Raw genomic sequence first — 21,954 nt, 5'->3', positions numbered from 1 at the left:
TCCCGTTCGAGAACAAAGTGAAGCCGAATAGCACGCCAGACTCGTAATGAGCATCTCGTCGATCCTGAGCGTGCGGCTTATTTCCAGGCAAAATTGTATGTCAGAAAATAAGGTCGCAAGCGACGGTAACATATACAGTAGGACAAGTGCAAGTCCGAACGGTTCGATATTCGAACAATTCCAATTCGAACGAACGTGTCAGGGGAAATCCAGCTTCTGAACTTGAAGGAAAACTGGAAGTTGGAGCAAAGAGACGGACAGTTGCTTGTCGTTGTGTAAGCGTTACATTGTTGCCTGATCTCTCTGCTCAGGCTCGGTCGCAACAGCGAAATGCAGGCTGAGAAGAAGAAAGAGAAACAAAGGGACGTTCGTCGTTTCGACGCTCGTTCTTGCAGTCGTCGGTGTAGTTCTTCTGTGATTGTCTCAGCGAGCGTACTAAATTTGTTTTCTTACCATTTATTAATACGAACTTTAGAGACAGGTATTTGCAATGTTTCATATTGAGAACATATCGAATGAGAGGGATCGATTCAACTTACGCCATTTCAAACGGGACAATTTAATTCGATATTCGACCAACTCGAAGCTCGAACCGTCCAGCGTCTCCTGGAACGGATAGTGTCCGATGTTCGAGGATCTACTCTATGTAGAGGAAAGTTGTACGGAATGTTGATCTTAGCATGAAATTCGTATTTGAAGGTAATTGAAATCGATGAGGCGTGCTCTTTTGTCCATAATTACCAAGGAACGTCCGCGTAAAAGCAAAATTAATGTTAATATTATATATTTTATATACTTTATTATTGACATATATAATATATTTTATATATTATATTTCTATATTTAATATATAAAATATATTATATACTTTATATTTTAATATGTAATAATATTATATAAAATATATCTTATATACTTTATTATTGACACATAATATATTTTATATATCATATTTTTATATTTAATACATAAAATATATTTTGATGATATATAATATTATAATAAAATATATAAAATATATTATACATTTTATATTTTAATATGTAACAATATTTTCTCCTATGTTATTACACTATATCTGTTGCTTGATTTTATCTCATACTTCGTTATTATCTTCAGATTCTACATTATTCCATTGTTAATAAATATTTTCCAACCAAGTAACCAGTTGCAAGCTAATCAATTTTATCCGATGGCTAGAAACTCAAGTCTATATTTCATCAGACATCATGATCTCTACCATGTTACAAAAGAGCGAATTCTTGGCAGACAGTTTCGCGTCAACAGCACTCGCTGGGTACACGTGAGAAAATTTGTCAGGCTGATTCATCGTCTTTCGTTCTTACTTTGCTGCCAGCTATTGTAAGAAAGTACCTCTTGTCCGTTGCCAAAATCTATTCTATCTATGTCCTCGATCTTCTTATTATTATCCTCCTGTTTGATAACAATAACGTTATTATTCCATAGAAAATTTACAAACTTATCAACTTACAAACTTCCCTGTCAACTCGGTTTCTAAATTCAAAATATTTGAACAGTTTGCAATTTAAAAAATGGTAACTGGATGTTCTCCTCCCGTTTAGCACCAAAGTTGGTAATCGTTCGAATTGTTTCGAATAAATATTTTCTTATGATAATTATCTTAGGGATAAATTCATATAAGCTGAATATTTTATCTGTGGTATAATTAATTCTTATTCGCGTTATTTATTATCCATATTATTAACAAATTATGTTCTATATTTATTCGAATAACGAATAATAATGAGAATAATTTTGTACAAATATACACAGACTCCAATACGATTCTTATTGTTAATTTACCGAGAAACAACAAGCTTATCAATTTGGTATCTGAAAAATGTTAATTATAAAAGCCAATGTTACAACTGGACAGTGAAGCTTGAAAATATATTTTCGTTACCAATTTTATCCTCGTTTATATACATATAATATATAATTTTGATTAAAATGAAACTTTTATTCGGATAAATTTGTAAATTTGAATAATTTCTTATTCGGCTAAATATTTGTACGATGGAATCTTTATTTTATTTTTTATCTTTATCCATCACTTGTTATTGGAACAAAATTTTCCCCAATATTGTTTAGCGTATACCAAAATAGTATTTTTACTACAAGCATTGGAACACATTTACGGTTTATTGATTTTCCAGTTACAACGAAGCAGATGAAATTTTCAAGAATTCGTCGTTAAATGTGCTGATCAAGGTGCAGCGTTAATAGCCCATTTTAGGAAGATTAATGGGCTACGTAAATTGCTACGCCATTAGACATCGGTTAGCTAAATGTGATTAATTTTATAACTATTTCATATATAATTTATTTTGATTTAAAAACGTCGGTAGAATTTGTGTAATTTTGATCCTAATATTCTTTCGTTTCTGATTTACAATGACTTCAAATGACTTCAAACGCTCGATCGGAAGAAAGTAGACGGTGGAAAATTCGTTTCCAATTGGAGAAGTCGCGAGCGAAGAGCAAAAGTTAATCTGCCGATGCGTAGAATTGAAAAACGCGGACTACCGGCCGAGTAACAAGGCAAACAGAAAAACGGAAACGAACCCTCGAAAACTTCATTTCCTCCGGAATGAAAATTAATTAATATCTGGCTCTTCCGCGTAACGAGATCTCCATTATCGCCTAAATACGAGTGGCTGAGGAAACTCGATCGTCTTCACGGTTCTCGTTGATCGCTCTTTAATTATTATCAATTTGTGCGACACTTCAGCGTGTCGATTACTTTGCTACATTTTCACCATATTATTACATGTATATACGTATAATTCTACAAAATTCAAATTACCCGCCAATCGACATTTTTATTTTTGCCTTGTTTCACCGCCAGTCATTTGCTAAATAGAATATTGGGTTGGCAACTAAGTGATTGCGGATTTGGTCATCAGATGGTATTGACAAAGTCCGCAATCACTTAGTTGCCAATCCAATACAGCACGAGAGAAGAGCAGTAATTTAGGACTTGGACAATCGACCCTCGATTTCCCAGATAAAATTTGTAGTAGATTCGTTATTAACTGTTATTGTATTTACTTTCATTATTCTCAAAACAAACTCGATTTTCCAGAATCAATCGTCTGATTTACCCTAAGGATTTACGTTATTACATATATATATATACACACAAATAAATAATCCATATTTTTCAGGCAAGATGAAGATTTATTTAAAGAGAAAGTCAAACAGACTTTTGATTCAGAATAATCACCCTTGTTTAAAAATCTCTTTAGATTTTGTGTCGATAAGTGCCAGTGCATTTGAACGCTACGAACAACTGACGGTATTTCGTATTTCATTGTTATGTTCTGAATAATTTTTATTCAATAAAAGTTGAAATATTTATAAATAGCGCGCAAAATATAATAATATTTTATAATAATAATAATAATTTTCGACCATGTTTTTTCAATGATTCCTACGACTCAAATGGTTAAGTCATCATTCAGATTGCTGATGAATTTCGCTTCGAAAGAATGCCATGATCTTTTCACTCGATAAAGTCGTCCAGCTGAGGAAGCACCGTGAAATGGATACACCGGGTGATACTGCGTAGTTTCTCATCTAAGACTCGTTATGATATCTGATTAGTATGAGAAGCAATTTCACGCCACATTTCCTCCTTTTTGCATCTTTCTCGTCTTATGCAGAGGGTTTGAAACGGTTTCTTGCGTTAGCCCGGACTGCTCTTCGAGCTGTTCTCGCGTTTGTGCCGAATTCTCGGCTGGTTCTGGGCCTCCGAAGCGTTGCTCGTCGATCAAACCGGAAGCTTTTAACACTTTGATTGCCACGTTGGTCATTGGTGACCGCAGCGCTTCAACTTCTCACAGTTGTAAAAATTGAATGAAAATTGACAGTTAAGGCATTTTGAATATAAACGATAGATAAAAGATATTTTGAAATAAAGTGCCCCTTTGAACAATTACACACCTTAAAAAATGTTGAAAATGACAACGTGAGTTCATGCTCGCCAACCATGTGCAGATGCGCTAGTTACAATAAATAGTAACTAGAAAATAGTTCTAGATACAATCGATAGATTTAATCGATAGGTTTAAGATGTTCTTTTATTTTTATCCCTAGTCCATGTAAGAAAGTGCAATAAAGGTTTTTCAACTCAGAACGGTGTGATAGATTTATCCAAAGAATAAAATAATAGCTATTGTGATCCTACCTCTAAATACAGAAACAACATCAAAAAATAATCGTAAATGATGCTTTAAAATCATATAATTGAAGTTAGAAGTGTAAACATACCTTACTATTATACATAGAATGAGCAACTACTGTTTACTAATATCTTCTACACGTTTCAACAATATATCCTGCACGTTTTGTTTACGACGAAATAACGAAAGCGAATGATTTGTTGAAATAAAGGAAGTTATAATATGTCGCTATCAACTGTCACCAAGGCGCCACCGGTGGTCACCCGTGACCACCAAGAAGATAAACGGTCCACTGGGGAAGAATGTTGTCTTACATCACGAATTTATTATTATTTTGCAGTTATATGCTTTGAATAATTAAAATACTCCCGTGGCGCCCTCAGCGAAACGTGTAATTTCGGCGTAGCAGTTAAAGTGTTAACACCAACAAAGAACTACCACACCAGTCAAATTGACTAGTTTTACAAGTTCGCAACGATAACTAAAAGAATAATATACTGAATTTTATTTTGTTTTTTATGTATTCAACTGAAAATAATTTTGTATCAAGGCTACTTATACCAATACCAGTGAAAATGACTGGTACTTGTCCAAGTGTAAAAGGATCCTGCAATCTGTTTATCGAACCCCAATTAACCAGTTTCCTCGTTTTCTACAACTTGCCACGCGTTTTTCGAACTTTTACTGCGTATCATTTAATACGACGATATCAGTTATCAGGAAAATTCCGGATCGATCGCTAGATCGCTAAATACTAACATTAGAAATACCACACTAGTCAAAATGACTGTTTCTACAATTTTATAAACGTGCCAACCCTCATTTAGGTAACATGGTCCCAGATGGATTAATAATACCAAAAATATACTACATAACATGGAATTGCTTCTGTAAGAAAGTAATAAATCAATAAATATAAAAATATTCTATTATTAGGTATTTTTTAAAGACCAGTCATTTTCACTGGTTTTGGTAAAAATAGCTTCGTGTTAACTATCGGTAGTTCTAGCGTTAAACCGTTTAAAAGCAAAATGCACACACATCGTACGATAACGATATCTTCACTAAGAACACGACAAATCCACTCGCACGTTCTTTTCAGCGTCTTTTCATCGTTGGAATTCGTAAAGAACACGGTTGAGGCGTAAGTGTTGTCCGTGATACTTGTAGATGTCGCTGATGGGGTACTGCTATTTCTCTTCTAATTTAGATGCGTGGAAGAAAAATCGGACTCCGGTCGCCGGGATTTGAGAACCCGGGTCCCGAACGTTCGTAACCTAAGGCGCTAACCACTGCGCTGCCGTCGTTCGTCGCTAGTTAGTGTCGAGTGGTGGTATTTGCTGTTGAGTGCCGCCACACGGTTATGCGCTTTGTTCGTTGCCATTATTGACGCTTACGAATTGATTATTTTATTGGGATTACGTTGCACTGATCTTCGCCAAACAGAATGTCATTTCTAACAGCAAAACGTGTAAACGATACATGAGCGGACGAGGGTGAGAAAATTAATTAGGTTTATTTGAATTGCTCATTTATACGTCTGATAATTATTTTAAAAGGAATATAAAAATCACAACGCATGTAACGATAAAAAGGGACACGCGAAACAGTTGTCGATCACATTGAAAATAATTTACCTTCGGTCGGTTAAAAAATTCATATAATGGGCCAGATAATGGCGAAACGTGATACAATGTACAAGACACGTATAATAATAAAGCAAAGCCGAGCACGTACAGTATTTCGTATTTTTATTTCGATCTGCTGAATGAATGTACGCGGTGTACCAAAAATTATTGGCTCATTGCACGCGATGTATTCGCGTGTAAATGAACGAGATAATAAACAGCGAAGGGAAATCGTGCTCGTATATTACTCTTTTCCTTTTACGCTCTTTTCGCTTCATTCCATCTTCTTCATCCATTACAACAGCTAATTTGTATCGGTCCATTATTTTATTCCATTCACTTTGTTCACCCTGAAATTATCTCTGAAATTCCGCATTATTCTGTATCTCTATCGAAATTTACGTTTATTTTCAAATAACATTATTTATCTTATTTACGTTGAAATTACGCTGTTTATTATCGTATTTGTATCGATAAATTGAATATACAAGGTGGACGATATAAAACTGACTGATTCTAATTGTCACCAGCTAATTATATCTTTGAAACAAAACGAAACACAACGTTTTAAATACAAGTCACTAATTAATATTTGGAAATTACGTATGCAATATAACATCAGACAGATGTTCGCCTCCAGACGTTGTACAAAGTGCAGCCCTTTCAATCGTATTTTTCGCTGCGTTTCACAAGTCATGTTGGCTATTGTTTCTCCAATAGCAACTTTCTTCAACTGCCCCATAGTGTTCCCTTTATCGACATACGCTTCGCGTTTAAGGAAACCCCGTAAAAAGAAGCGCAGTTCAATCAGGCGATCGAGATGGCCAACGTCGTCATGTCGATCACCGTTATCGACGGATTGCTTTGACGTAACGTTCGACGCAATGGTTGCGTAAAACAAAATGGTTGCGGAACAAAAAATAACGTAACATAGAGTAGCGGAACTTTGAAATCAGTCAGTTACATATCGTCCACCCTGTACATAATATTCGAGCATAAGCCCAAAGATAAATAAGACTGGCAGGAAGAGAAGAATGGCGAAGCAGTAGAATCAGCGAAGTATCACGATATACAGGGTGGTTGGTAACTGGTGGTACAAGCGGAAAGGGGGTAATTCTACGCGAAAAAAGAAGCCGAAAATATAGAATAAAAATTTTTTTAATTTTTTTTTTAAATTTTTCCACTCAGACAACGATCTATAGTGAGATCCGTTATAACGAGACGTGATAAAGTGGGCGCGTACCGAGCGAAAATTCAAAGTCGATTTTCTCGAAAACAAAGCCTCGAACGAAAAATTTTTATTCTATATTTTCGACTTATTTTTTCGCGTAGAATCAACCCTTTCCGCTTGTACCATCAGTTACCAACCACCCTGTATAATTGAGAATACAGTATTCATGCTTTATGCTCTACGTGTTCTATATCAAACTATGACCAAACCATGATTCTTCTTATTTGTAAGTACTGTGTTTATAAAAGCGAACTGATTTTTCCATTTTTCGTAACGATTTTGAATAAGTATTATTAGTGTGATTTTCAACAAATATTGAAATACAATTGGCATTAATTTATCCTCCCTTTATTTCATAATATGTTCCGTTTTGAATTTTGTAAATATCATTCTTACATTTCTTTTATAATCTTTTTCTCAAAATTTGCCAATTTACATTGAAGGTAAAGTACAGTTATGTTATATATTATGATATATATTATACAGGGTGGTTGGTAACTGGTGGTACAAGCGGGAAGGGGGTGATTCTACGCGAAAAAAGAAGTCGAAAATATAGAATAAACATTTTTTTTTATTTTTCCATCGAGACAACGATCTACAGTGAGATCCGTTATAACGAGACGCGATAAAGTGCACGCGTACCGAGCGAAAATTCAAAGTCGATTTTCTCGAAAACAAAGCCTCGAACGAAAAATTTGTATTCTACATTTTCGACTTATTTTTTCGCGTAGAATCACCCCCTTTCCGCTTGTACCACCAGTTACCAACCACCCTGTATAAATGAAGAAGAACTATGCCAAGTATGCGACAGGAACAAGTCAGAATCGATCGAACACATCCCGAAAGGCTGTGCAACGTATAGTGAACCGACACTAAAAATACGCCGACATAAAGACAGCAGGCAAATTATGACAGCGAACACTGAAGGCCATGTGAAACGATTGCGCTATTTCGTGAAGCCTGCGCTGACAATTAGTGCAATTTGCTTAGAACGCTGAGACTCCGTTCGGGTTCGATGTTGGTATAATAAATTTCAATAATAATTTAACTAACAATCTTACTTTTTGTAGCATCTCGTCCAGCCTTAAATTTCGTCTCTTAACCGGAAATGCTTCAGAATACTCCGAACTAGACCAAAGTTTCTAGACAACTGCACATTGCGATAAGAGTGGTATCAATATATTTTCCTATCGATTCGCCAAAAACCAAAGGTAGCCGCCAGCGTTGCGGGTTAAAAGTACGGAAGGAAGGTTCTATTGAAAATCTGCGAATCGTACGGAGCCTAAGGTTCCTGTTTTTCCACATAAATTGTTCTTAAAATTTACAGTATTTTAACAGAAATGAGAAACAATTGGAATAATTTTTTAATGATAAATCTATCACTTGGTAGCGGATGGCTCGTCGACTGTCAGGCAGATTACATTGTGGAAATTGAAGAAATAAATTCTCCTCATCGTCGTTAAAATAATACAAAATATTACAATTTCCAGTAGCTAGCTACAAGTTTCAGAAGCTATCGTTTGATTTAAAAATGTTGTCATTCTGAAGCTCTTCTTCATCTCTCTCTTCTCCTCTTCTTCTTCCTCTCTATCGTATCTTTGCAAATTGTTGAAGATACGATAAATGTATCGACGTTTTGATTGAATCGCACCAAGTGTCTCTCATTCTTCGTTTATGACCACAGACGATTTATATTTAACACGACGTACGTGGCAATAATTTGTTTTTGTTGCGAGAATCCATTGAATGTTAAATTTTGATTTTAAAAGGATTAATAATATTAATAATATAAAATAAATTTTATAATGATTTTTTAATTAATTATATTTTTGTATTTATAAATAATAATTTTAAATTAAAAATTAATATTATTTTAATAATTAGATTTAAATAATTAATGAAAGTTAAATTTAGAAAAAAATATTAGTAATGATTAATTTAGTGCCAGCAATAGCGGTTAGACTAAAGTTGTAAATTAATTATATTAATTGATATTTATTTATTCTATATAAATTTAATTAAATTGCAAACGTAAGAGCAGTGCCAAGTTTTGTGTTTCGACGTACGGGCAAAGCTCCATGGCGAATGACACGCACAGATACGCGAAATCTACGACTGACATTTGAAACAGATGGTCCGCGCGAAATTACCGTTTTACCATATAAATACGTGCCATAGTTCCATCGGTTTCTTTATTCGCCTAATATCTTTTGCTAATAATCTATGCACGAATTCCCAACCATTAGTATCGTTTTACTTTAGTTATTAGTATCAAGTAGGTCAACGATAAATTGTTTGAGCAAATGCTACGATATTCCCCCCGTTTTACCATTTCTTCCGTAACGCTCGCTATAAAGTCTCTTCCCTCGATTATTAATTTACGGCTATTAGGTAAATTTCGTCCATCGAACAAATTGTTATTATTGCGCGCATAAGGCAACAATTGTGGTGTAATTATTTTAACTACACTCTATGTATATTTAATGTAAAATTGGCAGATATCATTTACAGTGTATGGTATTAGTCGAGTTTCGTATTATTCGAGGCTTAACCTGTTATGATAGGATTTAGCACGCGGCTTATGCTTATGGCGCAGGATTATGAGAACATCAGCGCACTACCATTAAATGCGTTAATTTTCGCGCCAAAATGATTCCATCAACTAATTTAACGACTATTATATTTTACTATGATAGTTAAAAAAATGAAGTTATTCCTAGGTCGTGTGATCTTTCAGTTCTCTACAAACTTAACGAAAATCGAGAATTGTAACGTTCAATGGATACAGAAAAATATTAAACAAGTTTAACCGCGAATTATTGCAAATCTCTCGTAATTTCGTAACTAAAGTTAACGTAATGGCGAATAATTGTTACTCCAAAAGTTGCCCTAATTTTGTCATAAGCTGTATCCATAAATCGAAACTACATACACGGAAAACAAGCAGATAATATCCATGTTATCCAGGACATAGAATAGATGTTGTGACGTCGTTTCTACGCAAGTTCGCGTACAGTCAAGCAGGATACAATGTTCAGCAGAAACTGCATACTAAGGCTCTTGCTTGTATACACAGTTTCAGCTGCTGGCCTGCCTGTTCTAGATAATGTAGATACTGCGGCCAGATTCTACTATTGGTTTGCTATAACATAAACCAACGAGTAGCCTCGTATATTGCATCCAGCTAAATCGTCCTTTAACCTATTAGCTGGACCATTTCTTACTCGTAAACTACTCTTGACACGCGATTTACCATTCGAGAATTTAGAGTGTCGAACGACGTACTGTGAGCACAGTCACGATAATTGTGTTACCGTAGAATCACGAACATTCGTTTCATTATTATTAATTTATTGTTATTCCAACAGGAGATCTTTAAATATCTGGTACTATGGCGGAGGAAGGGCTTGTTAATCGTCAACACGCGGCAAACCTAACCTACCTTACGCGGTTTTGTTTTAATTTGTTCGCGAATACTCAGAATCGGTAAGATGTGCGAAATAGATATTTTCTTCCAATGTTAAACGGATATTTAAGGTGTACGAGTGAAGTGGGCCACCCGGTATATGGGAAGTGTGCAATTATAGTAACTTATTCGCGAATACTAAGAATCGGTACGATGCGCGAAATAGCCCTCTGTTCTTCCAATGTTAAAAGGATATTTAAGGTGTACGAGTGAAATGAGCCACCCAGTATATGGGAGGCGCGCAATTATATTAACTTGTTCGCGAATACTCGAAATCGGTAGGATGCGCGAAATAGCCCTCTGTTCTCCCAATGTTAAACGTATATTTAAGGTGTACGAGTGAAGTGGGCCACCCGGTATATGGGAAGTGTGCAATTATATTAACTTCTTCGCGAATACTGGAAATCGGTAAGATGTGCGAAATAGATATTTTCTTCCAATGTTAAACGGATATTTAAGGTGTACGAGTGAAGTGGGCCACCCGGTATATGGGAAGTGTGCAATTATAGTAACTTATTCGCGAATACTAAGAATCGGTACGATGTGTGAAATACCCCTCTGTTCTTCCAATGTTAAAAGGATATTTAAGGTGTACGAGTGAAGTGGGCCACCCGGTATATGGGAAGTGTGCAATTATATTAACTTCTTCGCGAATACTGGAAATCGGTAGGATGTGCGAAATAGCCCTCTGTTCTTCCAATGTTAAACGTATATTTAAGGTGTACGAGTGAAGTGGGCCACCCGGTATATGGGAAGTGTGCAATTATATTAACTTCTTCGCGAATACTGGAAATCGGTAAGATGTGCGAAATAGATATTTTCTTCCAATGTTAAACGGATATTTAAGGTGTACGAGTGAAATGAGCCACCCAGTATATGGGAGGCGCGCAATTATATTAACTTGTTCGCGAATACTAAGAATCGGTACGATGCCGAAATACAATGTTAAACGGATATTTAAGGTGTACGAGTGAAATGAGCCACCCAGTATATGGGAGGCGCGCAATTATATTAACTTGTTCGCGAATACTCGAAATCGGTAGGATGCGCGAAATAGCCCTCTGTTCTCCCAATGTTAAACGTATATTTAAGGTGTACGAGTGAAGTGGGCCACCCGGTATATGGGAAGTGTGCAAGTATTGTAATTTGTTCGCGAATACACAGAATCGGTAGGATGTGCGAAATAGTTCTTTTCTTCCAATGTTAAACGGATATTTAAGGTGTACGAGTGAAGTGGGCCACCCGGTATATGGGAGCCGTGCAATTTTAATCAATGCACTCAAATATCCCCGAAACTAAGCGAAATCCGCTTCGTTTTTCTTCTCGCCGTGTTTTACTGTTTCAAGCGAAATCGATACCAATGTCATGTGCATTTAGTCGATGAAAGGATACCACAGACATCTCAATTTAGAAAAACATGCGAACAAAATTTTGAATATAGAACAGCTCCATAGTGTATAGATCTTTTAATTAGAAGAATTAGTTAGTTGCATATAGAAAGGCCGATGTCGGTGCGTTCTTCGACTGCCGATGAAGCTAACTATTGGCGAAACGTGAGAAATCTCTTTCTATTGGATGCGGTCTGGTAGCCTGAAAAGCCTGGTATTAGACGCAGCGTGCAGCGCCCTGAGTTGCGAAAGTTCGCTAATAATGTTAGTGGAATTACAGCGAAACAGGAGGACCGAGATCGCGACTTGGCCCGAGAACTTGATTAATTCTTCATTTTTGCTCGGTGAATCGTCGTCGTCGTCGTGAACGTTAACCCCACAGCCTACAGTCTAATAATAAGACGTTCCAGATGCCTGTTCCGCTGAAAAATATCTCTCGTGCGCTGGTATTCTACGTGCCGTTAATTTTTCACGTCGACCGAGCCAAGACGAATATTTCGAGCCGCGAGCCCCCATTCTAATTCACTTGGTGCCGTTTCCACCTCTTTCGGGACAATCAGAGACCCGAGCAAAAAGTGTGATCCCCTCGTGTCAGCGGCGGAAGTAACGCCGCTGGCATGTGGAACCGAGCGCGATAGATCAAGTCGATCGGTCCGATAGCTTCCGCTTGGCCTTCTTCAAAATCCACGTACAGAAATTCTCCCATCCAATTGAATTATACAACGCACATGCAAATTTTCTCTGATAATTGCTCCAACACTTGCACATGTATTACCTGCAACTTTGTCTGCTCTACGCATCGGAAATTTACTCAACGCCTAAAGAAGCTACAAATCAACGTACAGAAATGTTCTTACCACATCAAACAATGTCTGTGTGCGAAGCGTTTCTGTAGAAAATTGTAGAACGTCTTATATAACGCGCGTACTACATACGTACATAGAAATTTTCTCTGCTAACTGTTCAAATATTTCCACGAGCCACTGCAAACCAAGTCGACGAGCAACGGCGAAAGCACGCAGCCCGAAAATCGCTCTCGTCGCTCACCTTCACCCTCGTACGTATTCACGCGGTGGTATTCTTAACAAAAGCGGATCGGCTATAACCGAAGGCGTCAGAATTTCTGGCGCAGGACGACGTCGGGTTCGAGGCCCCGAGTGCCACTCGACGAACCATCGGTATCTCTCTGCCAACCCCACTTTCCCACCCCTAAAACGCGCTCGCGAAACAACACCGAGAACACGCTCGAAATACGCGCGCGCGTCGATTCCACCGAGCGGACGCTTCCGTCGTCCCAACATCCCTCTCTCTCTCTGTCCCTCTCTCTCTCTCTCGGCCTGTGCACCCTCAGTATCAGGGGCTCCATCCACTCGGAACTCAGTGCTCTCTCGCACCCCGAGCCGAGAGTACCGCAGGAGGCCAGAATCGCGATCTCTCGCTCTCTCTGTATCCTCGTTCGTGTCTATTTTCTTTCTCCTTACCCTCTTACACACCCTCGCATTTACAACATACTCAGCTTCCCACACGTTCGTATCTGTCGCGTTATCGTATAATCAATTATACATGTAAATATATATATATATATATATACATATATGAGCCGTTTAGCTACGAAATCGGTTAACTCCGCGAGGAAACAAATGGAACTATATGAGATAAGCATCGTTCGCGCACCAGTGATTTGCCATTGAAATGTAAAAAGTTTGAGAAAGAGGAGTTAACCACTTTGACCTGCGGACGGCTCGTACAAATATATATATATATATATATATATATATATACACACACACACACATACATATGTACATGTTGTACAGATGACACACGGAGACAAAAGTTTCATTGACCAGTGAGAAACGTGGTGGCGGTGGTGAAGACCGGTAGTGGTGGCAAGAAAAGTGGTAGTGGTTGTGAAAGTGGTGGTGGTTGGTAGGGGGTGGTGATACTTGTCGTAGTAAATATGGTGAATTTTCACGGAGACACACCCCCGGAGAAGACGTGACACTAGGGGGATGAGAGGACCGGTGATCAGGCTCGCGGTTGGATTTAAGTCCCGCAGCAAGCGACTGGTTCTTAGACTGGACCGGGTGAGGATCCCTAAGAGAACGAGTTTCGCCGCTTCTTCTCTTTCCAGCAAGATGCCAGATTGCGTGGTTATCTGGGTTAATGCTTTATTAGCGTTTTTTTTCTTTTTCGTTCAGGTTGCGTAGCGCCTTGTTAATTGGGACGATCAAACGCCCATCCACCCATTTTGCAGCTGGTGCTCGCTTTTAGGCGCCGCGTGTTTCTATGGGATTCCGTGCACGCGTTCACGGTTCACTCGCGTTTTCCTGCCTTTTTACCATGATTCATAGAATATACTTGTTCAACAGCGCGGATGACTTCAGGTACAATCGCCCTGAGACGATACATTTGACAAAAACTGAACCTTCTATGGCGAAATAGGACTCGATCTATCGCGGTTCCCAGTATTTTCGCCGAAAATCCGTACAATGTTTAAGATAGTCAACGTTATCAGTCGTTTTGGGTTGATTCGACATTCATCGCCAGTTTCTTTTGTTTACCCTTTGATTTGGGTGGCGTTTTACGCGACTCCACGCACGCGCCAACATCTAAGGGAGTTGTTGACGGTTAATTTCATTTATTCTTAATTTTGCGTATTTTGTTTGACGCTCAATTTGGATAGCTCTCGGTATTTCTGATCGTATTTCGATGATCATTCCAGGAGGACCGTTTACCATATTTTGAGAAACATAGAGTGACGGGATGATAGATGTTGGGCTATTTAAATGTACAGTATGGAATATTGAAATACGAGGATGTGGAAGTTTAACACATGTCTGTGATTTATCGTGGCTTATATCGTACATCTGCTAGAGCCACGCCACTTTCAAGGATAGTCGGTTTTATACGACTTTTACGAACAATGGTCATAAATGGTACAATTGAATTATTTTAGAAAAATGTTTCATATGCAAATTCTTTCAATTTTACTTATATCTCTCGACAGTACGTATTTGAGTGTTTTTTCTTTTTGTTTGATTCAGAGACTGTGTACATGCCTAAGGCCACAAATTACTGTTGTTTGTAAAGCTGTTCGTAATACGAGATTTTGTTTGGTCGAGAGAACGTTGAAAAATGTCGGTTCGTTAGGTGTTTCGTATTAATCGTAAATCCTTTTCTCTTCGGCTGTGAGAATTAAATTCTCGGTTGATTACAGCCTCTTAGAAACTGTAACCGGATTTTGGAAAATCAAGCTTCGCTGCTGTTTCGAACGCCGACTGTAGCAACGGCGTTTCTACCTTAATAGAATTTTCTATGAAAGAATTTCCACTGAAAAGAAGGATGACAGACGATCAGCGTTTTTCACTCTGCCACGAGAAACGTAATCGAATTTTTCCCTTTTCCGTGAATATAAATCATGGTTGATTGGTGTTCCATGTTGTAAGAGATTTCTCTTTTTTAAGTTAATTCCTTGCAATAACGTTGATCGTTATGATTTATAGAATTAGCGACTTAGTCAAAGTCATTGGTCGAGTTTTATAATTAAAAAAAAATATATTTGTTTGCAAGAACGTAAACCTTAGAAGAAAAATTTGAAAGCAATCTTCGACAGTTTCACCATATGAAATATCCAAGAATTTGTAACGTTATTACAATTGGAATTTTGTAATTTTTATAAATAGAAAACATTGCAACGAATGTAACTACTCGTTGTTATATAATGTAATTATTAATTTCTAATTTGTCTACTTTTCCTTTTCACAGTAAAAGTAATAGTTTTAGTCAGCTTTCTTGCTACCCAGCTTTCTGTATGTAAAAGTAAATTTCTCTTCTCATTCTGGTTATCCGGCTGTGATACTGCTCCTCATTTAGATAGCAGAGAAGGAAAGTCCAACGGTATATATATTTCTACGTAAAATGAAACGCTGCCTCTTTCATCTTGATCACGATTTTCTTTCTTCGACTGTCGAATGCTTGACACGGTTTTCGATATTAAACCTACTGAATATTGGAACATTCTCTCGTATCGACCATACAAAATTTCCTTAAACGATCGATCAAACATTGTTCTAACTAAAACGTGTTACGCTTCCTTCGCGAGATTAAAAGAATTTCATTTTTTCGCCTACGAAGAACGAAGAAAAGGGAACGAGATTGAATTGCCTTTGGTAAAAACTGAAAGCTCCTATTTAAGGGGCAAATACCAAGGAAAGAGTCTTACGTTTCATAAATGGAAAAGAAGAATGGAATAAGTCGATTTACCGAGTCTTACGTCTGCAGTAAGAAAAAAGAATTTATGTATTTAGAATGAAGATAGTATACGCCATTGTTTCGAATTCCTGTGGAAGCTTTTGTTACGATAGACCATCATGGGTTGTTGACTTTGCGAAATGAATTCCCACCAAATACATATTAATCCATATTAATTAGAGATTGGAATATATCGTTATGTACATTGCAGGCAGTGGCAAACTGCGGCTCTTCTTCTTGTTAAATTAAATTTACGATCAGCCAAATATAATTAATAAAATTCTTAAAAAGGAAAACTTGATATTTCGTTTGAGGATTATTTTACATTCGTTGAAACGAACATAAATACGAACATTATCGAGGTTACTAATAGTTCGAAACGAAAGTAGAGGTTAGGGCTGACAAAGAACATAACCTATTTATTTATATTTATTTACCTATTTATTTATACATAACCTATCATCACTAATTCATTTATACTGTTCGTTGTATTAATTTGTAATCGACGTTGAAACAACTGTCTGCTTTATTTGATACTATGGAGCAAAAAAAAAAAGAAGAAGTGTAAATCCGATTACGAGCCATGGAAATGGAAATGGAGGATTTGAGAAACGCCTGGATTCGCAAATGGGCCTCGTTATCCTTTTTCTTATTTCCCTTTCAAAGTATTCAACGCCATACAGAGTCGGGCCAACGTTCGATTGGTTTTTGACTTGGGAAAGTGTGTCATCGCGGGTTGAAACGCAGCTTCAGACCTTTGAAACAATTTTCCAGGCCCGCCACAAATTCGATTGCAAGAGCACTCTGCGCTAATTAGGCTTCAAATCGAACTTAAGAGAGCGAGCACGCGTTTGTCATAATTAACCCTTAACTAATAATCGTGGCGGCATTAAGCCATTAGGTCGTTGCCACTCGATATCTCCGAGCTTCAGCCATTGTGTGTTGTTTCAAGGAAGCCGATGGAATTTGATGGGCCGAGCCCCATTCTTTCTAACCTATCTTCTTCTGAAACTGTTCTACGTATATTGAATAATTGAAGAATTTATTTTCAGAAATTTCGTAGAATTATAGAATTACTGTAAAATTCATTCATTTGCATTGGTATACGTAGAAGAATTAATTTCTTGTTTCAAAGAAATCGATAGTATCTGTTGGACGAGGGAATTTCTTGATCGATGGACGATGATATTTTATTATTTTTTAGTAATTAAAAAGCCAAAATAAGTTTAAAAAGGTCTAATCGAGACGTAATCGAATGTACAAAAATATCGATCGTATTATTCGAAGTGTGTGCAAGAGAATTTGAAATAGGCTGGCGCGTTTGAAATGCACTTTAAAATTGGAATTAAAATAAAACGGTACAACTTCCGCAATTTATTTGAAAGTTTTAAGTGCCCAGCCACCAACCCTGTACCCTTTTACGCAAGTTTTCATTTTAAGTGAATTAATTCAGCAAGCCGAAAGCTTTGCATTATTTCTAGTAAAACAGAGTACGTAAAAGCGCTAACGTTCGAGTACATATCTCGCGAAATACATTTCCATGAAAAGCAAAAGGCTATCGAAACGCGAAATTTTCCAACTTTCCGATAATCAAGCGACTCTTTAGATTTTGCTACTAACCTAACCTATCCTAACCTAACATAACCTCATCTAATCTAATCTAACCTTATCTAACCTAATCTAACCTAACCTAATCTAACCTAACCTAATGACAAAATGCGCAATCACTTGGTTGCCAACTCAATACATCATCTTCCATAAGTATTGGGACTAAGTATCAAAAAATTTAAGTCTAATTTAAATCTAAACAATCGTTAAAAAATTATTCTGAGAATCTTAAGAATTATCATTTCGTTCGAGTTATTATAACAATAATCGTCAACTTTTGTTTCGATAGTAAAATTCATTTCTTTTCTATCTAATATTTCGATTAATTTTGGCATTCATTTTGTTGTTCATTTGTTGTTATTCAGTTCCATGCACGCTATGAACAATTTTAGAATAACAATTTTCTTTTTTAATTTTTCTATCGAGAGAACGATCTACAGTGAGATCCGTTATAACGTACCGCACGCGTAGCGAGCGAAAATTCAAGGTCGATTTTCTCGAAAACAAAGCCTCAAACGAAAAATTTTTATTCTACATTTTCGACTTCTTTTTTCGCGTAGAATCACCCTCTTTCCACTTGTACTACCAGTTACCAACCACCCTCTATAATTACTGTAATTTATTGTGTTATTGAAATTCCTGTAAATGTGTTGCTCTTTTTCTATGTACAGATATGTTGGATTATAACTTTCTATAAACACAAGACTCTAATCGATTGACTATTTGCTTTTGATCATTTGGGCTAGTTGTTGCGTTCTACGTTTCTTACGTCGATGCATATTAAATGTTAAAATTAAATTCTCCAAATCATTCAATTTTTCGAACTGTTTCAAGGACTACTTTGTTTCGTTATTCTAAATCCGCAAGACTGGATTTTAAAATTCGAGAATCTTAAACGGAGCTATTACGGTCCCTACGTTTATAAATCTCTCGAAGACAATTTACGCGTGAAGAAACTGCTCGAGTGGATTAGATCTTTAATCTTCCCCAAATGCTAATTTTACGTTTCCAGAAAGCTTCGTCGCGCTTCTTCCAAGTCGAAGTTCGCGTAAGGAGATCGCACGAATATTCCGACTGTACGTGAACGTGGCGGTAACCAAGTTTCACGTTGCTGTCAAAAATCTTCTGAACATCGAATGTACCGATTCGTAGTAAATTTCCTCGTATTTAAAAAAACAACTTCAAAAGCAAACTTAAAAAAAAAAAGACGATAGTTCACATGTAACAATCTGATGTACCAAACCTGAGAAATGGCCTAATAGCGGCTATAATAAAATAAACTTATGAGACGGAGTGTACATGGAAGATATAAATGGAAAATCATTTCCCATCTGATCCATAGTTTGCCAACCAGACGAGCTGAGTATGACGAGCTGAGTTAAATAAAAACTAGTTAAATAAGAAAAAGTTTATCTCGCCGGTTGATTAAGTTCTTTCTGCCGAAAAAGTTTCTCACTTAGGTGTGTTCATCACTGGGAAAACGAAGGCGAACTCAGCGAAATTGGAGGAACGAAAGGATTCTTTACACCCCGTGGGTCTAATAAGCGAGGAACGCCATCAGATGGAGCTGGAGGGCGCAGTCGAGTGGCAAGAATGTGAGCTTGTCTCCTATGACGTAGAATATCGCGCGGAATTGCTCTTTTCAATGCATAATTAAGCCGTCGCTGTTAGCGATTTTCTACAGTTTCCAAGTGTATTTTGACTTTAACATCGGTCGGTAAACAGTGCACGTTCATTTAAAATTTGTATTTTTACAGAGCAGAATAATTAATTTTAATAATTAAATTAAACGAGCAGATGCAACTTGGGCAAAGAATTATTTCACTGTGGAAACGTCGTAAGCAGGCTGCGGATAATATTCATGCAAATTCGCGATTGAAAAAATAGAGTCCCCGGGACTTGTTACGACGAGCAATATATTTTTTAATTTCAACGTAATTTATTTATGACACATTGAAGTATATTTCAGTAAATATCGGATGTATTGTTTTATTACTAGAAAATTTCATTATCTGGACATTTATTGCTTTTCTAAAATTTTAATAATATTCTGTAACACGGAGTTAGACGAGCAACCTTCGCACCTAACATTCTCGAGAACGTCCACGAGGAAAAATAATTCTCCGTTAAAAAGTAATCTGATATTTCACCGACGACTAACAGGTTCGACGACTAACGAAAACAAAAAAAAGGGGGGAACAACAGGAAGGTTTAACGGTTTATAGGCGACGTTAGATAACACGGACAGGAACGAAACGCAGTTAGCCATGGAAATAACCGAGCCATTCGAAATTCAGAGCGAAGACGCGGCGAAATTTATGGGACGAGAATTACAACCTTGTTAGATTTAACGTTGCCGCTTTTACTGTCGCTGTTTCGCCAAACATTTCCACTTGCACCAACGTTCCGGCACATTAGAACGCTTTAATCGATTTGCATTAACGCTGTTTCAATTTTAACGAATCGTACAAATTAGTTTAATGAATTAATGAATAAAGTAGAGGCAATAATCACTATCTTTGAACCGAATCATTTGCTTACATTATATTTCAATTATTTAGTTTTCATAATTATAATATTTTTAATACAGTTCATCTTTCTTTCTAAAGTTTCCTCACACTATCTGCTTGATATTAGAAATATTCTACAAAATTTACATTGTATTTCAATTATTTAGTTTTTATAATTATAATATTTTTAATACAGTTCATCTTTCTTTCTAAAGTTTCCTCACACTACCTGCTTGATATTAGAAATATTCTACAAAATCTACATTGTATTTCAATTATTTAGTTTTTATAATTATAATATTTTTAATACAGTTCATCTTTCTTTCTAAAGTTTCCTCACACTATCTGCTTGATATTAGAAATATTCTACAAAATTTACATTGTATTTCAATTATTTAGTTTTTATAATTATAATATTTTTAATACAGTTCATCTTTCTTTCTAAAGTTTCCTCACACTACCTGCTTGATATTAGAAATATTCTACAAAATCTACATTGTATTTCAATTATTTAGTTTTTATAATTATAATATTTTTAATACAGTTCATCTTTCTTTCTAAAGTTTCCTCACACTATCTGCTTGATATTAGAAATATTCTACAAAATTTACATTGTATTTCAATTATTTAGTTTTTATAATTATAATATTTTTAATACAGTTCATCTTTCTTTCTAAAGTTTCCTCACACTACCTGCTTGATATTAGAAATATTCTACAAAATCTACATTGTATTTCAATTATTTAGTTTTTATAATTATAATATTTTTAATACAGTTCATCTTTCTTTCTAAAGTTTCCTCACACTATCTGCTTGATATTAGAAATATTCTACAAAATTTACATTGTATTTCAGTTATTTAGTTTTCATAATTAAAATATTTTTAATACAGTTCATCTTTCTTTCTAAAGTTCCCTCACACTATCTGCTTGATATTAGAAATATTCTACAAAATTTACATTGTATTTCAGTTATTTAGTTTTCATAATTAAAATATTTTTAATACAGTTCATCTTTCTTTCTAAAGTTCCCTCACACTATCTGCTTGATATTAGAAATATTCTACAAAATTTACATTGTATTTCAGTTATTTAGTTTTCATAATTAAAATATTTTTAATACAGTTCATCTTTCTTTCTAAAGTTCCCTCACACTATCTGCTTGATATTAGAAATATTCTACAAAATTTACATTGTATTTCAGTTATTTAGTTTTCATAATTAAAATATTTTTAATACAGTTCATCTTTCTTTCTAAAGTTCCCTCACACTATCTGCTTGATATTAGAAATATTCTACAAAATTTACATTGTATTTCAGTTATTTAGTTTTCATAATTAAAATATTTTTAATACAGTTCATCTTTCTTTCTAAAGTTCCCTCACACTATCTGCTTGATATTAGAAATATTCTACAAAATTTACATTGTATTTCAGTTATTTAGTTTTCATAATTAAAATATTTTTAATACAGTTCATCTTTCTTTCTAGAGTTTCCTCACATTATCTGCTTGATATTATTCTACAAAATTTCTTCAAATTTCCTCAAATCTTCTTCAAATTTTCTTCATTCGCAAATTCTTCAAATTTTATCAAACGCGTCTCTTTTCATACAGAAAAGATGTTCCTGTCGGTGTATTACGTTGCGTATTCCATTGTATCATAT

At 35.9% G+C, this 21,954-nt stretch overlaps 2 protein-coding genes across 6 annotated transcripts in view; one reads left to right on the top strand and one right to left on the bottom strand.

Moving 5' to 3' along the window:
• The window catches only part of LOC117236599 (midasin), a 144,049-nt gene that overhangs the window by 36,783 nt on the left and 85,312 nt on the right, over positions 1 to 21,954 (bottom strand). The gene's annotated exons all lie outside the window — the stretch shown is intronic.
• The window catches only part of LOC117236595, a 77,867-nt gene continuing 69,197 nt past the window's right edge, over positions 13,285 to 21,954 (top strand). For 3 of the 5 annotated variants that reach the window (XM_033499690.1, XM_033499687.1, XM_033499691.1), the window contains exons 1-2: positions 13,294 to 13,444; positions 13,736 to 14,005. The gene's annotated coding sequence lies outside the window, so the exon portion shown is untranslated. Of the gene's footprint in view, positions 13,484 to 13,735; positions 14,006 to 21,954 lie in introns of all 5 variants that reach the window. The other 2 variants (XM_033499688.1, XM_033499689.1) reach the window with 2 other exon arrangements.

The sequence above is a fragment of the Bombus vosnesenskii genome, unplaced genomic scaffold, assembly GCF_011952255.1.
Source record: "Bombus vosnesenskii isolate JDL3184/JDL3185 unplaced genomic scaffold, Bvos_JDL3184-5_v1.1 scf7180000013349, whole genome shotgun sequence".
Lineage (NCBI taxonomy): Eukaryota > Metazoa > Arthropoda > Insecta > Hymenoptera > Apidae > Bombus > Bombus vosnesenskii.
Note: the sequence above shows the minus strand (reverse complement) of the source record. Positions and strands in the feature narration are given on the sequence as shown.